Source organism: Mus caroli, unplaced genomic scaffold, assembly GCF_978045245.1.
Source record: "Mus caroli unplaced genomic scaffold, Mus_caroli_1 scaffold_4, whole genome shotgun sequence".
Classification (NCBI taxonomy): Eukaryota; Metazoa; Chordata; class Mammalia; order Rodentia; family Muridae; genus Mus; species Mus caroli.
This window is the reverse complement of record NW_028227259.1, coordinates 16,965,447-16,979,989: the sequence shown is the minus strand read 5'-3', so window position 1 is coordinate 16,979,989 and position 14,543 is coordinate 16,965,447. Positions and strand designations below refer to the sequence as shown.

Here is a 14,543-nt window from a genome sequence, read left to right as displayed (position 1 = left end):
ACTCTCTCTACACAGCATCTCCTAATCCATGTAGAACAAGAGTGACTTCACCTGAAGTCATCTTTTGCTCATAACTATAGGAGACAGAAAATTCAGTACAACTGAACAAGCATACATCCTGAATGAGTAGGCCAGACCTAGAATGTACAGTAGGGCTGCAATGGACATAGAATAGAAAGGAAAATAAGTAAAGATTGGTAATAGAACAACAATAAGGTAACATATGTCCCAAGAAATTCATGTTAGAATATGATGCCCAGTGTAGTAATGAAAGAGATTTTTAGACTCTTTTTTTTTTTTTTTTTTTTTTTTGGTTTTTTGGAGACAGGGTTTCTCTGTGTAGCCCTGGCTGTCCTGGCACTCACTTTGTAGACCAGGCTGGCCTCGAACTCAGAAATCCGCCTGCCTCTGCCTCCCGAGTGCTGGGATTAAAGGCGTGCGCCACCACGCCGGGCGAGATTTTTAGACTCTTAAGAGGTCATCAACCCACAGAGGTAGTCCTTTCATGAGTGGATTAATGGTGCTTTTGTTGTTCATGCTAAATCTGCAATTGAGGGTGAGTTGTACTTTTTGTATAATATTTGTATTATTTCTTCACAAATTTTATACATGCATACAATATATTCTGAAAACACTCAAGCCCCACTCATTCCCTAACTCCTTCCATATTCACCCACATCCCCCCACCTCAAAGCTAATTCTTGATTCTCATCTACCCATGAGAATTTGGAACATAGTTGATCTGTCAATGACCTCATCCTTCAAGTAGCTTGCTCTCCCAAAGCTGCCATCTGTCAGTACATCCTCAGCTAATGATGAGGACTCATGAACCCTCCGACTCTCTATGTTAAAGTGTTAATGGTTAATCTTATCCAGCTCCTGTGTGGGCAATGGCAGCTGCTATGAGTTCCTGATTTCAGAGAGCTTGTCATGTCCAGCAAATACTGTTTTAGTCTGTTCCTATCAACTCTCCAGTTCTTACAATCTTTCTGTCCTCTTTTTTTCTTTTTTGAGATGGTTCCTGAGCCTTGGAGAAGAGAGTGTGATGTAAATGTCCTGTTTAGGGTTTAGCACTGCACAAACACTTGTTCTTTGACTAGTTATGGGTTGTGCATTAACTGCTGTACAACACCAACAGTCTCCTTAAATGGCTGGATTAGATGTGAAAACTGGTTGTGTAAATGAGGTACCTCCTCTCATTTTCTCTCTTCTACATGTGCTCGCTTGCCTTTTCTTGTTTTTATGTGGTGAGGTACATTAAGCTCTTGCGAAATCATCTCCACTCAAACTTCACAACTTCAAAATGTAAAAAATGTCAAGGGAAAAACAAAAGAAAATTAGCTTGCATAGGAAAAAATGGCTGTACTGTAACATCATATACACAGAAGGCATGAATGGCTGAAGTTTGTGAACTACATCAGTCATATTAACTGTAATATACTTAAGACACCTATTAAAAGATAGAAGGTTTAATATTGGTTCACAGCAAAGTTCAATTTTATTTTGAATGACTGAAACAAACCTAAATCAGTGTGATTTTGCTAGACTAGGAATAAAGGGACAAACAGATGTATACCAGAAAAACAACAATGAAATTATATGGGAAATCCCGTTAACAAAAATGTAAAGTAGGTTAAAGGGCAAAGAGGTATAGTGCTTAGAATGTTGGCATTTTAAGATTAAATAAAAATATGACATTTTATATCAACTACCTGAACAACTTACTCTAAATAGGAAAGGCATCTATTCAATACCAAAAAGGAGAAAATCCACTAGGATTGGGAGAGTTGAGCACTATTCTATCAGTGAACTACAAGTATATATATATATATATATATATATATATATGTGATATAATGTTGTTCTGGTAGGATAATAATACAAATGCCTTAGCCTTAAGTTCACAAATATCATGTAAAGCAAACCTATATTTAATGAGTTATGCACCCCACGTTTATTTGAAATAACAATGTACCCAGCATATGTTATATGACTATGATGAATTCTAAAGATAACACAATTTGAAATGATAGAAATACTCTGTAAAGATTTACTTTTTAAAATAACAGGGCTGAAGTGAGGTTAAGTAGTAACCTTTTATATTTTCATTTATTATTTTGGCGGTAGCTGGTGTCTGAAGGTCTAAAGACAACTTATAGAAGTCTGTCATTTCCTTCTACCCTGTAGTTTCAGAGCAATCCAGTGAGCACTTTATCTGGACCCTCTCTTGGGATTTAAGATTTGTCCATCACTTTTAGAATTACAGGAGAAAGAGAAATTAGGAAATCAAGATTCAAAGTTTTTGTGAATTTTAATTTAAACACTATAGACACAAATGGCAAAAGTTAGTGATGTCAGAAGAAACTGCATAGCTATATAATTTTATATCATCTTCTTAAAATTTTGCTTGTATTTTACTTTACTTATTTGGCAGGGCTGTGCACACGTGGAGGTCAGAGCACAGCTTGTTGGAATTGGTTCATCTCTCCCACCACATGAGTCCAAGGGATTGGATACAAATCATGAGGTGTGCTGGCAAGCTCTTACTTCACCCTCTGAGCTAGCTCCTGATTCCTGTGCTATATCTTCCTTAACACTATTTTGCCCACTTTTGGAGTCGTCTTCTTTCCTTAACAATTGCATCCTCTCCTAAGAAGTGAGAATATAATAAAGTTAGAGACAAGTTTTTCACTATATCAATTATGATAGGCATATAGTACACATGTTTCTCTGACAGAGTCAAAACCAAAATTTGGAAAGTAACACTTTAGCTCAGAGAACAATTATTTTGTGAAGTGTCTATTTAAAAGAGAATATGATTCATAGAAATAATACTATTATAAAATTATTCATTATTATTATTATTCAGTAAGTAAAAATACCTATTTAATTAACATTGTTTGAAAATGGCAATTCACTTGCTGTAAACCAGTTAAATGAAACTAGATAGAAGAAATACCACTGGCCCATGATTACACAAAGAAGATCCAGTCAAATGGTGAGATTCTAAATTACTTCAGTTGCTTGAATATTGATACAATAACCTTGTTGATAATAATAGCTACTATTGTAGATTGTAGTAGGGATTTGGCAACCTGGCCTAGTCTGTACCTCTGACATTCATCCTGTTACTACATTACTCAGTGTCAGTTTGCTTGCAATGTATTCTTTTGAACAGCTGAAGCTTTTGTGGCATGGTTCTTGAATATTGCTCTAAAGGCTCCTGTGCTAAGGACTCACAACTCAGTCCCTGAGCATATGGGAGGCAGTGAGGTCTAAAACCCAGAGAATTGTGTAAAGCCTTTTGGCACATGGGAACATGTCCTTAAGGGGATCTCGGGACTCTGGCATCTTCTCCCAGCCCCCTCCTTTTCAATCCCTACTCAGCTAGTGGTAGGCACTAGACGATGAAATTGCAAAGTTTCTGAAAAATAGTGATAATTTAGTAATATATTAAACACACAGGGATACAATTAGTATTATGAAGCAAATAAATAAGCCTATGCTTTGGTTCATCACACATTCCTGAAACACGTGCTTCCTGTTCACAAGCACCAGAGCAGAAGAGGCAATTAATCACAGGCTGAAGCCTCCCAATCTAGGAGACAACGAGTTCTCTTATCTCAGGTATTTTGTTAAAGTAAACGAAGGCTGACGAACACGGGCACCATTTGTTCATTAAACTGTGTGTTTTGTTTTTGAAACAGGAAGCGAAATTTTTGTGTGATATTATAAAACTAATTATATTTTAGAATCCGAGAATGTAACATACTTGTTATATTATTTCGGAGTAACCTAATAGGAAAAAAAAAAGGAAACAAGACAGAATGAAAATCATTATTCTCATGATTGCTTTATTATATATCGTACAATTTTAATGGAAAAATAAGCATGGTTTCAGAGTCAAAGAATAAGTAGAGGCACAGACACAGCAGTGAGGAAATCATGAATTTTCTCCTATTTGTGGAAACTGATGGTTCAGCTCTGTCCAAAAAAAACCTTCACTATTTTAAAGAGAGAAATTCTATCTAATACACTTATGTAGAAGGCATTTTGATCATATCTGGACAAATCTGTGGGTTATTTTGGAAAATCATCCCATGTTTTCGTCAGTAGTGATTTCTTTGTGGTTGAGCAGCTGCTTATGACCTTAAACAAAGCAGAAGCTGTGGAATGTCTGCCTGCTCTCTCCACCGACCTGTGCTTGCCAGTTAACACACAAAAGAATAGTTTCATTCCACTCGGGACATAGGTATGTTTGGGTTTGGGGAAATAACAGAGCTTTGTCGATTAGTTTTGAACCAGAACAAATAAGCCACAAGAGGGCATATTTTTCTTCATTTTATCACCCTTGTGCAAACAAGGATTACTTCTTTTAGATATCTTCAGGACCATCTTCACCACTGCCCTAAAAGAATACACTACCTCACATAGACTGCAAGGGTGAAGGGAGGTTGGGAGGAGGTAACTCAAAGGTGTTTTTTGCAAGTCATACATAGAGAAATTACTTTTCCTTAAACTCCTTCCTTTGGGATTGTTTATTGATAAAAGTATATTGTTGCAAATGAAAACAAGGAATCATTTATCTAACTTCAAAACACCTCTCTCAGCAGCACCCATGTGGACTCCCATGTCAAGTATGGAAACCTTTTCAACTTCTAGTAAATTTCAAAGTCAAGGAGGTTTTTCTTTTCTGAGGTCTCAGGATTTGTGCCAAAGGGGTTGGGCTGTGTTTTTATTTTTATTTTGAAACACATTCCTGCTGAATTTAATTATTCACCACACCCCAACCCAGCTAAGAAAATATAACCCTAAGATGCTGGCCTGGAAAGTCTTGAAAAATAGCTGATTTTTTTTTTTTTAAAGACTCTATAGTATAGTGCAACATTCCAGACAGGGTATCAGGGCAGGAACCTGAGAGAGTTGGGCATTCATTCCATCTCTCTTGGCTCTGGTCTCCTCATCAGATGATTTCTCACTAGGCGGTCTTTGAGGTTGCTCCTACTGTGAAAGTGTGTGATTATTCATAGTATAAAAAAAAGCTCAGAGTGAAGACTTAACATGAGGTTCAGATAGCTTTGCATTCCAATTGAGTAATCATAAATTATCTACTGTCCATATCTCATAATGAGAAGCAGTTGTGTTCTCCTGTAATTAATATGTAAAAGATAAAATTTAGATATGCTGTTTTCAACCACTAGCTAAGTATACCTAATGGTTTGATGCTGTAAAAAATATAACGAACTAAAATCTGAGTGAATTTTTGTGATCAAATGAAATAATGTACGTGTGTGGGGATTTCTAAATCCTTATAAGGAGAAATACTTTATAGAAGATAAAGTGTGTAAACAACTTTTAACTCATGATATCACTTATTCTAATTAAATTTGGATTATCATATGCCCCAGTTTCAGGCTTATCTTTCTGTATTGATGTGTTAATATGTAAAAGTACATCCCTAACGTGGTATTTGTTGTAATTTTGTCTCTGGGCATAAAATTTTCAACATCTTTTTCATCCCCTTTTCTTTCAAAAATCACTGAAGTTATATTTGTTTGGGGAACTTTGCTAGAGGGAAATAAGACAGTAGATTTCATGAGAAGAGTCACAGTCTAGTAGCTTGTCCTGAGAACACTTCCCAATTATGAGATTCAGTTAGGCTTAAGTTCTGAACCTGGTAATTATCTTCTACATGTCTCTGTGCAGCAGGATTCGCTATATGCAATTTACTTAAACAGTTTTTTTTAAATACTTGAAAAATATGTATTTTCTCTACCCTACATTTTCCCCCCAGTCTGAAGCTAGACACACTAGAGGCGATTAGATACTCCTAAATGATGATGTGTGTTTTTCCATTCTAACTACAGATTGCTTGTTGGTCCTAAGTAGTAATCCCTGGGCACAAGTTAAGCTACACAATGAACCTTATATTTTAGCAAAACAATGTGACTCCCCCTCTTCTAAGTGTCACTGCAAGAATTCAGATAGTGTATAGTCCCATAGGACAAGAAGCCACTTTCTTTTGATGACAATAATCTCAGCATCCTGGAGTTTTAAAAGCCACCCTACTGGGATACAGTACAGTTAACAAACATTCCAGTGGGAAAAGTTCAGCAATTGAGTATTTCCATCTTATACACTGTTTTCATCAATGTATCCACACCCACAGATTGCTGAACACCTATCATATTTAGGACATTCTAGTTAAGAACTCCAAGTCTCAGTATGCTACAGACTCAGCTGAGACCATTCATCATAATTTGGGACTCTGCAGTTGATTCTGCCGGCTTCATGCTCAGAGTAATTAAAAGGAAAGAAAGCACAGAACCCACGTCCCAGATGTTCTTTTCTCATGGTGCATTCAGAAGGCTCCAGCAGATTCAGCCTAAATTTGGAGTGAGGGTACTTAAAACTAAACAGTTCAGTGCTAATTCCTGAGCATCGTATTAGGGTCTAGGGAAATAAACACACAAACAACCAGCATGTTATATTGCATGCAGGCACATGCCTAACTAATTATGATATAACATGAAAAGGGTTTCTAATAATACTGAAATCAGAGTGCTTTAGGAAAACAGGAGGGAATGATTAATGCTTGTAGGGGCTTTGTGGAAAGTTGAAATGGTAGCAATGAGGAAGTGTCCTTTAGTAAGGATACTAAGCTGCACGGTTTAGACATGAGGGAGAAATGGGGGGAGAAATCAAGAGTTAACAGCAATTCTAGCTAACCATCATATTCTAGCTAATAAACTGAGAAAATATTCAAGAATTAATGAATAACTCTTTAAAGTAGAGAACTCCTCACCACGAATCCTCCCTGTGAAAAAGCACAAAGCTCTGCTGTGGGAGTTAAAAAGAGGTATTGGGTCCCTACATGTAGTTTGAATTGTTGATGAATAGTTAATAATGTGAGCAAATAAAACAATACAAAACTAGAGGCTAATGCCAAACACACTAAAATTATGGTCAATTATGAAAGAACAGCACACTGACAAGGACAATTCAGGAAGAAGTTGCTATGGGTTGAGGTAGTCTGTGAAGATTTCAGTTTTCCTATGTGCAAAGAGAAAAATTATGGGGTTGGTTGGTGACAGGCAGAATCAACGTTATAGAGATCGGCAGCATGGGACACAGTAAAGAACCTTGGTCAGAGTCAGGAAACTTAAGCCCCTCATTAGGATGACTCTACCACCAGCCACCTACCATGTGAAGTGACTCAGCTTCTGTGGTTCCCTGTTTTCTGGACTGGAAGGAGGCTGATGAATTAAGTGTTTCTTTCATGCCCTTCAGTTCTTCCATCATTTTACCCTTGTCTCCTGACCACCCCCAACTACCAGACAGATCTGCTGTCATTTTTGAACGTTGCATGGGAACCTTGAAGCTCCTGGGTTCATCACACACTCAGGACCCTACCCCCCCCCCACTGTTTGGTTTCTATGGGAGCAATTCAAGAGAGTTTTGTGTGGCAACCTAGGTTATGATTAGCAGTAGAATTTGCCATGGTGCTATCTACAAGACTTGATTGTACAGGTCCTTTCTTTGTCTTTATGGATGGCTCTACATTAGCCTGTGAATTTTGAGACATTCATCAAAGTAAGCTATTTATACAGGATTTTCTTTGGATCTCCCCTCCAAACTGGGGAATATTCCTTTCCACAAAATATGCCCGGAGTTTGTGCTCATGTGTGTGTGTGTGTGTGTGTGTGTGTGTGTGTGTGTGTGAGAGAGAGAGAGAGAGAGAGAGAGAGAGAGATCACCCCCATCTCAGGCCAGGTGAAGACTCTATGTTTCAATGCTTCCACCTGGACCTTCAGGGTTGTCAGTCACTGAGGAGGACTAATTCCTGATCCTGCTGCTCAACCCTTCAGGCTAGCTAACTGCAGGCCAAAGTTTTACAAAGAAACACCTGTACTCTTCCAAGGCAATTGGAATTTTTAAGTGGCAATTGCTCCTGTCTGAGGTCCTTAGAGTACTTTGTGAAAGTGAAGGGAATACACAGGTTCCTAAATTACCCAGGCCCAGACGAAGACGTCACAGGCTGTTTTTACTGATGGACAGATACCTCATCCTCCCCTAAACACAAAACACTCATAGATCCGGCCGGAACTACCTCCAAACCCACCCTGGACAGCGCGGCTGAGACAGGGAAGGTTTGCTCCCTCTGAGGGATTGCCAGCACATCAGAAGGGGCTGGGAGCTGGGGGAGGAGATTGAAGGGAGAGGTAATCCCTGGCGTTTTGAGCATCCCCTTTTTAGAAAGACGGAGTCTCTCCCAGGACAGCTGCTGCGGTCACACCACAAACTTAAAAGCCGCCCTCCTGCTTGGAGCGTGCCTTTCCTCACCACGCTCGCTGGCCTAAGCGCCAACTGGTGGGTCGCTGTCCGAGAGAGAGGCGCTGCGCTCGGGGGGGACAGGAGCGCCCCCTGCCTTCCCGCCTGGCCGTAGCCGCGGCCTCATTGCTCTGCCAGGGCCGCCTGTGCTCCGGGGTTCAGCCCGGGCTGTCGCTCCGAAGAACTCGCGCCTGTGCCCACGGTCGCCATCCTCTTGGCTTCCTTCGGCTGTCCTTTCCTCTCTCCTGAGCCTGCCACGTAAGGAAAGGAAAAGCGACAAGAGTTGCTAGCAGGAAGGTAAGACTGTGTTCGGATCACCTGCTATTCCATGGGAGGGTGCTCTAGCGACTTAAAGTTAAGCAGGGATGCGGGGGTCACTGTGGATCCCAAGTGATAATCCATAGAGACTGGGGTGTTGGGGACCTGTGCCGAGTCTGAGAAGGCGCTGGAGAGCGCACGGGATGCTGAGACCCGGGTGGAGATTGAGCTCTGCTCCGGAGATTGTGCGACAACTGGGGCGCAGTGCCACCTCGTCACTATGTTTCAGAATCTCATTTCGAAGTCCCGCCAGCCTGCGCCGCCAAAAGTTTGCTTCCTGGGGCGCCCTGCTCAAGAACTCTGTTCTCTCCCTGGATGCCAGCTTTCTAGACCCCTCCCTAGTCTGGATAGCCAAGGGACTTTAAGGACATACTTCCAGACTCCCAATTACAGGTTCATTTGGAGCCGCGATGGTAGTGAGGTCCCGGGTGAATTAAGGAAAGGGCAACTGCGCCCAGCTTGCCCCTTTTCTACTTGGGCTGGGGACACAGTAGGGAGATTGAAGTTGTTGTTTTGATTGTGGGAAATTGAGGTACGATGTCCCTTTTTTCTTGCAAAGGAATTGTGACTGGCGCTCGCATGGAAATGCGCATCCTTCTTGCTGGGGCGGGCTGGGGCGGACGGGTGGGTGGGGTGGGAGGATCTGAAGTCAGACACTAGCCTTGGAGCTTGTTGTCTGTAAAGTGAAGTTGTGTTTAAGTGTTCTGGGGCTAGGGAAGCCTCTGTGGCCCCAGACGTGAGCCCCACTGGGCACTTGACCCCAAGGACGCTGTCGACTGTCCCTCTTGCTCATGGTCGCTAACTGCCCTGGCAGCCTCAGAAGAGCTGTTCTCGGAACTGTTATTCCCTTCCTGGTGACTTGTGCTCAACCTCACGGCTTTGCTTAAGTCTCAGTGCTAGGAGGGACTAGACAGGAGGAGGAGACATCCCTGTATTGTGACAGGGCTATCTGGAATGTGGGGGACTGGATTGTAGATAGCCCTGGCATCTGGGACGCTGACCTCAGGCATTAGGTATTAAGGATGTCGGAATTAAATTGGCAAACTTTTTACCGTTTAGTGTCAGTCTCTAATAAAATGCAGTATCCCTACGTGGACTGTGGACTCTTCTTTCTCCACCCAAACCCTTTACATCACATGCCTCTCTAACCGGGAACTCCTATTTGGACCAGAAAAAGAACAGTAAATACCAGGAATGGGAAAGGACCTAAACTCTCAAGTTCCGGGGGGTAGGGGGTGGGGCAAAACTCTTTAATATGTGCACAAGCATTGGGAAGGTGGAGAAATCAACTGGGAGAAAAGCGATTACATGTGCATAAAGGAGATGATAAGAGCCCCCTACTCCTGTGTATCCTTGCTGCTTTTGTGTAAAAGCATGGCAAGGGCAATCAGTGTCTTCTTCGTTTGGCATGTGGAAAGAAAAATGTGAAGGGTAAGGAAGGGAGGGAGGTTTCTGTCATCACTCTGTGGAAGCCTTCAGCCCTCCCTCTTTTTCTAAAGCCAGAAGATGAGCAGGAAAGATCAAAACTGGGAGTGATCGTCCACACCCATCAGTTGCTTTAGCCTCCTGTAGTTTTGGAGTCCTGGCCAGTGACAGGTCAGGTCAGGAGATGGGAACAGACCTTGGCCCTTAAAAAGAAAGGCCAGGAAGTGATGTGTGATGAGATAAGGTGAGGCTCAGGAGGGAGTTGAGAGATAATTAAATGGTACCGATTCAGACTGCCAAATTTTCACATGGAATTTACCCACTTATGAAATGGAAAATTGCTGGAGAAGGGAAGTGACATTTATCAAACACCCATTGTGTCCTTGTGCTTTGTATAGTGTTTTAATACTCTTGGAATTGTGTAAATGTTCTCTGGATGATTAAAAAGGAGAAATTAGTATTGTTCCATTTGGCTTTTATGTCACTTGTAACTAATCATAATTCTTAAAAATTACATTGATAGGAGAATATACTAAACCCCCACTCTGTTCATTTTAGAAGCAACAATAATGAGCCAACATGGTCTTGATGTGTGCGAACAAATATATGTTGTAAGGGGTAGGGCTGCTACAGGGGCTCATTTATTAGGGTGTGGGTTGACCTCTTTCAGGAACCTAGGATAGCTTCCCATGACTGTAAGGGAACTTTTTGAAGACCTCTATTAGCAACCATTTATATGTCAAGAGCATTAAATAGGTTGGTTGAAGACAGCATAAGTCATCTCTAGACCTATAAAATTTATATAAAAGATACACACACAGAATATTTTAGAAATTACAGTGGCTTCAATGGTGCTATTAAACAAAAAAGGTATCCTTATTCACCTGCAACTCTGATGCTGAGAACACCTGTTTTGATGAAGGTGTCCTCTGTCCCAGGACCTACACATGGAAGCCTTTACATTTGACACCACTGTGCTGCCTTCACAAGGTCTCCTGCTCCTTGGAAAGAATAAAGGTTCAACTCCAGGGACATTCATTCAGCTTCCTGCGGGAGAAGTCTTATGAAAAAAAATGTCTGTCAATACAAATGTCTTGAGAGTCTCTAGAAACTATTTAAGATGAGTAGAAATTCTAGGTGAAATGATAGAAAAATATTTACTGCCATTTTCCTTCCCCATGTACAGAACTGCTTTCATAAGCAAATTTACCTAGTGAGCTTGTATGGTTTGGAGGGGGAAGTTGCACAGAGATAAACTGATTGTATTATTAAATATCATTATTATTATTGTTGTTGTTGTTGTTACAGGTCCTTTACTTTGTGTGCAGGGCGCTTGTGTCAGAGTGGTGATTACTTTTATTCTCAGGGAAAGTCACCAGTATTATCAATGACAAAGCCAAGCAAGCTTCTCTGCCACAGGTTTGAACCGGAGTCACCTGCAAGCTTCACTATTCTCCTATCTTCTCTTCCATATAGGGGCATGCTCCAATTGTACTTGAAGTAAAATTAATGTAGATTTTATCTTTCATATGATTCATTGCATGGACATGGCATATTAACTGTCATAGAGTTTGCAGAAATTACCAGGTGCTGCAGTAGATAACTTCTAGACTAGCGACATTCCATGGCCTAGCAATTCCTTTAGAATCGCTGGGCTAAGGTTCTGCCACGTTCTTATGGATGGGGACTGTCTTATTTCAATGGACCACTCTTGCCGGTAGTAGGAGTAGTATATCTTAGCTTGTTTAAAACAACTCCATTATTTTAGGGTAAACAGAAGTTGACTAAAATTTGCTCCTCCATTTTAAGGCTTAATACTTTAATGACACATTCTTTGAAAATAATACTTCTAATGTAATACTTTATTTAATAAACAAGAGTAGCAAAAGATCTGTTTTGGTAATATTTTATTATCACTATAAATACATGGAGCGACATAAAGTACCAAAGTAAGGTTTAAAGGTATTTGATTCTTCCATATCACAAGCCTTGAGATGAAAACAAAGTAAGAATTTGCAGTTAGGGAATATGGAGCAATAATAAACATGATGATTGACACTTGGCAGTATTTGGTGGCCACAGTTGTGCATATCTCACAATTTGGGTTTTTAAAACTTCCCTTCCTCTAGGAAATTGTGGCCAAATCCTCCCTTACCTTTGTGTCTTTGAAGTTCCATTCCTATTATAGTGAGATAATTCAATAGTTTTTCTGTATGTGGTGGTTCTAATTACTGACTAGACTAAGAATCTGAAGGGTAATAATTTATCTTCTCTCATCTTTTAATACATTTAGTTAATACAGTACAGAGCATATACCACAAACTATTGAAATCCAATTAATCTATTAATGGTATTTTAAATATCTATAATATTCACAAAATAACACATTTAATGACTAGGTTCAGAATTTATTTTCTTGATTATAGTGAGATATTTTCTCATATCTGAAATTACACTTTCACACCAAAAAAAGTGTTTAGAAGCTAAGAGTTTAGTGATAAAAAGGTATATAATTATCATATAGGAAGGGCACATAAGAAAAGAATTTTTTTTTGTACTACAAAAGTTACCAAATACTTGGATATTTTTGCAAGAACATAATCAGGAAGAATTTAAACAATGTCATCTGTGGACATATTAGTTTAAATTGTAATCAACCAAACACTGAGAAAAAAAGACAGTAAAATAGATTTGTTGTAAATAAGCCAGGCGATGGTGGCACCCACCTTTAATCCCAGCACTTGGGAGGCAGAGGCAGGCAAATTTCTGAGTTCAGGGCCAGCCTGGTCTACAAAGTGAGTTCCAGGATAGCCAGGGCTACACAGAGAAACCCTGTCTTGAAAAAAAAGAAAAACCAAACCCAACCAAAACAAAACAAAACAAATTGTTGTAAATAAAAAATATAAGCAGCTACAACACTTTTAAGTTATATTGAATTCTGATAATAAAAGACTGTGTATATATTAAAATGTGCAGCTCTTCTTAATTATTCTGATCTGTCACTATCATTATTTGATTATGCATTTTACGTTGTAGCATTTTAATAGCAGTGAACCAGGGAATTTTCAAGCAGGTTACTAATCTTCTATTAGTAAATGCATTCAGCGTGCTCACTCAAATGCAGCACTTCATAAGAGATGCATACAAGCCTTAATCTGACAGGAATGAGTAAAGCAAAGTGTGAAGTGACTCACTGACCAGTCTTACATGGATGAATCTGAATCTTCCCGCAGGAACCATCTTTTGTGTCACCTTCTGCTTTGGAAAAAAAGAAGCAACTTCCTTTACACCCCTTGCTACTTCTGGAGAGATTTAGCCTACTAACTTTAAAACCAAATATTTCAATAACTAATGCCGTGTAACATTTTCACAGGCAAATCCAAGGAAAGTGGAAATGTTATCTTAGTTAACCAAAATTAATCTGAGTGGAACTATGCTTCCTAATGTAGCAAGTCAATAAAGCACACACATTTGCATGCACAGGCGAATACATACACCAAACAGACAAACAACACTAAATTATTCAGGTTCTTAAAATACAGTAAGATTACTTGTGTGGTAAATAATGTAGTATTAATATATATGAAAATGGCATTGAGAACTTACCATTAGGAGATTGATATTTTTTGTTTCATGATTGAGTCATACACTTTACCATCCCTTCTCTTTAGTCTCTTAAATACTTTAAAATGACTGCAAGGGTTATGGTGTTCTTCTCATGCGGATGACCTTTCCAACTGCCATTTAAGTAAGTAAGCTAAGTACCTGTAACTTCAACTGTACTGCATAGGAGAAGTTACAATAGAACCTTTCCCAGTAAGATATTGTCTGGACTTAATAAATTAAAAACTGAGAAATAATATAGGAAATAATTTATCTTTAGCATGTATGAAACATTAAAAATGAGACTCAGCGAAAAGCATCCTACTAAGTTCATTTTAAAATAGTCCCTTGAAAGCTGTACCCACACAATCTCAAAAATATGGTTGCCTAAACAAGACCTGCATGATGACAATACAACTGACATGCCAACATAGCCTGGGGATATTTCCTGTGTCCCCACTCTTTGATGAAGAACTACAGGTAATCACTGACTGCTGATAAAAGGAGAATATATTTTCTCAAAGTTTGAAAGTTCCCTGGTGAGTTACCCAACCCAAGTCGTCATCCCTGAATACATATGCCTACAAGCAGCAGTAACTGACTCAGTGAGTTGTATATGTGACTGTGGGCATTTGTGTATACATGTTTAAGAATAATTAAGTCATGTGTGTGAGATGGTGCAGAGGAAGTGGGAGCTGGAACAGGGGAGCGAAAAGGTAGAAATAATGAAAGTAGAGTACTCATGAATGAAATTCTCAAATATTAAAAAGGCATAGCTGGATCCATGGGTAATGATGGATTGATCTCAAAATAAATCTACATAATCTAAATTTTATGTCATATATCATGTATAAAACTAGCTTAAG

The 14,543-nt window shown here is 39.5% G+C and overlaps 1 protein-coding gene across 1 annotated transcript in view; it reads left to right on the top strand.

The window, feature by feature from the left end:
• The first annotated feature begins 8,156 nt into the window (after positions 1 to 8,156).
• The window catches only part of Sema3d (semaphorin 3D), a 199,440-nt gene continuing 193,053 nt past the window's right edge, over positions 8,157 to 14,543 (top strand). The window contains exon 1 of the mRNA XM_021162841.2: positions 8,157 to 8,628. The gene's annotated coding sequence lies outside the window, so the exon portion shown is untranslated. The remainder of the gene's footprint in view (positions 8,629 to 14,543) is intronic.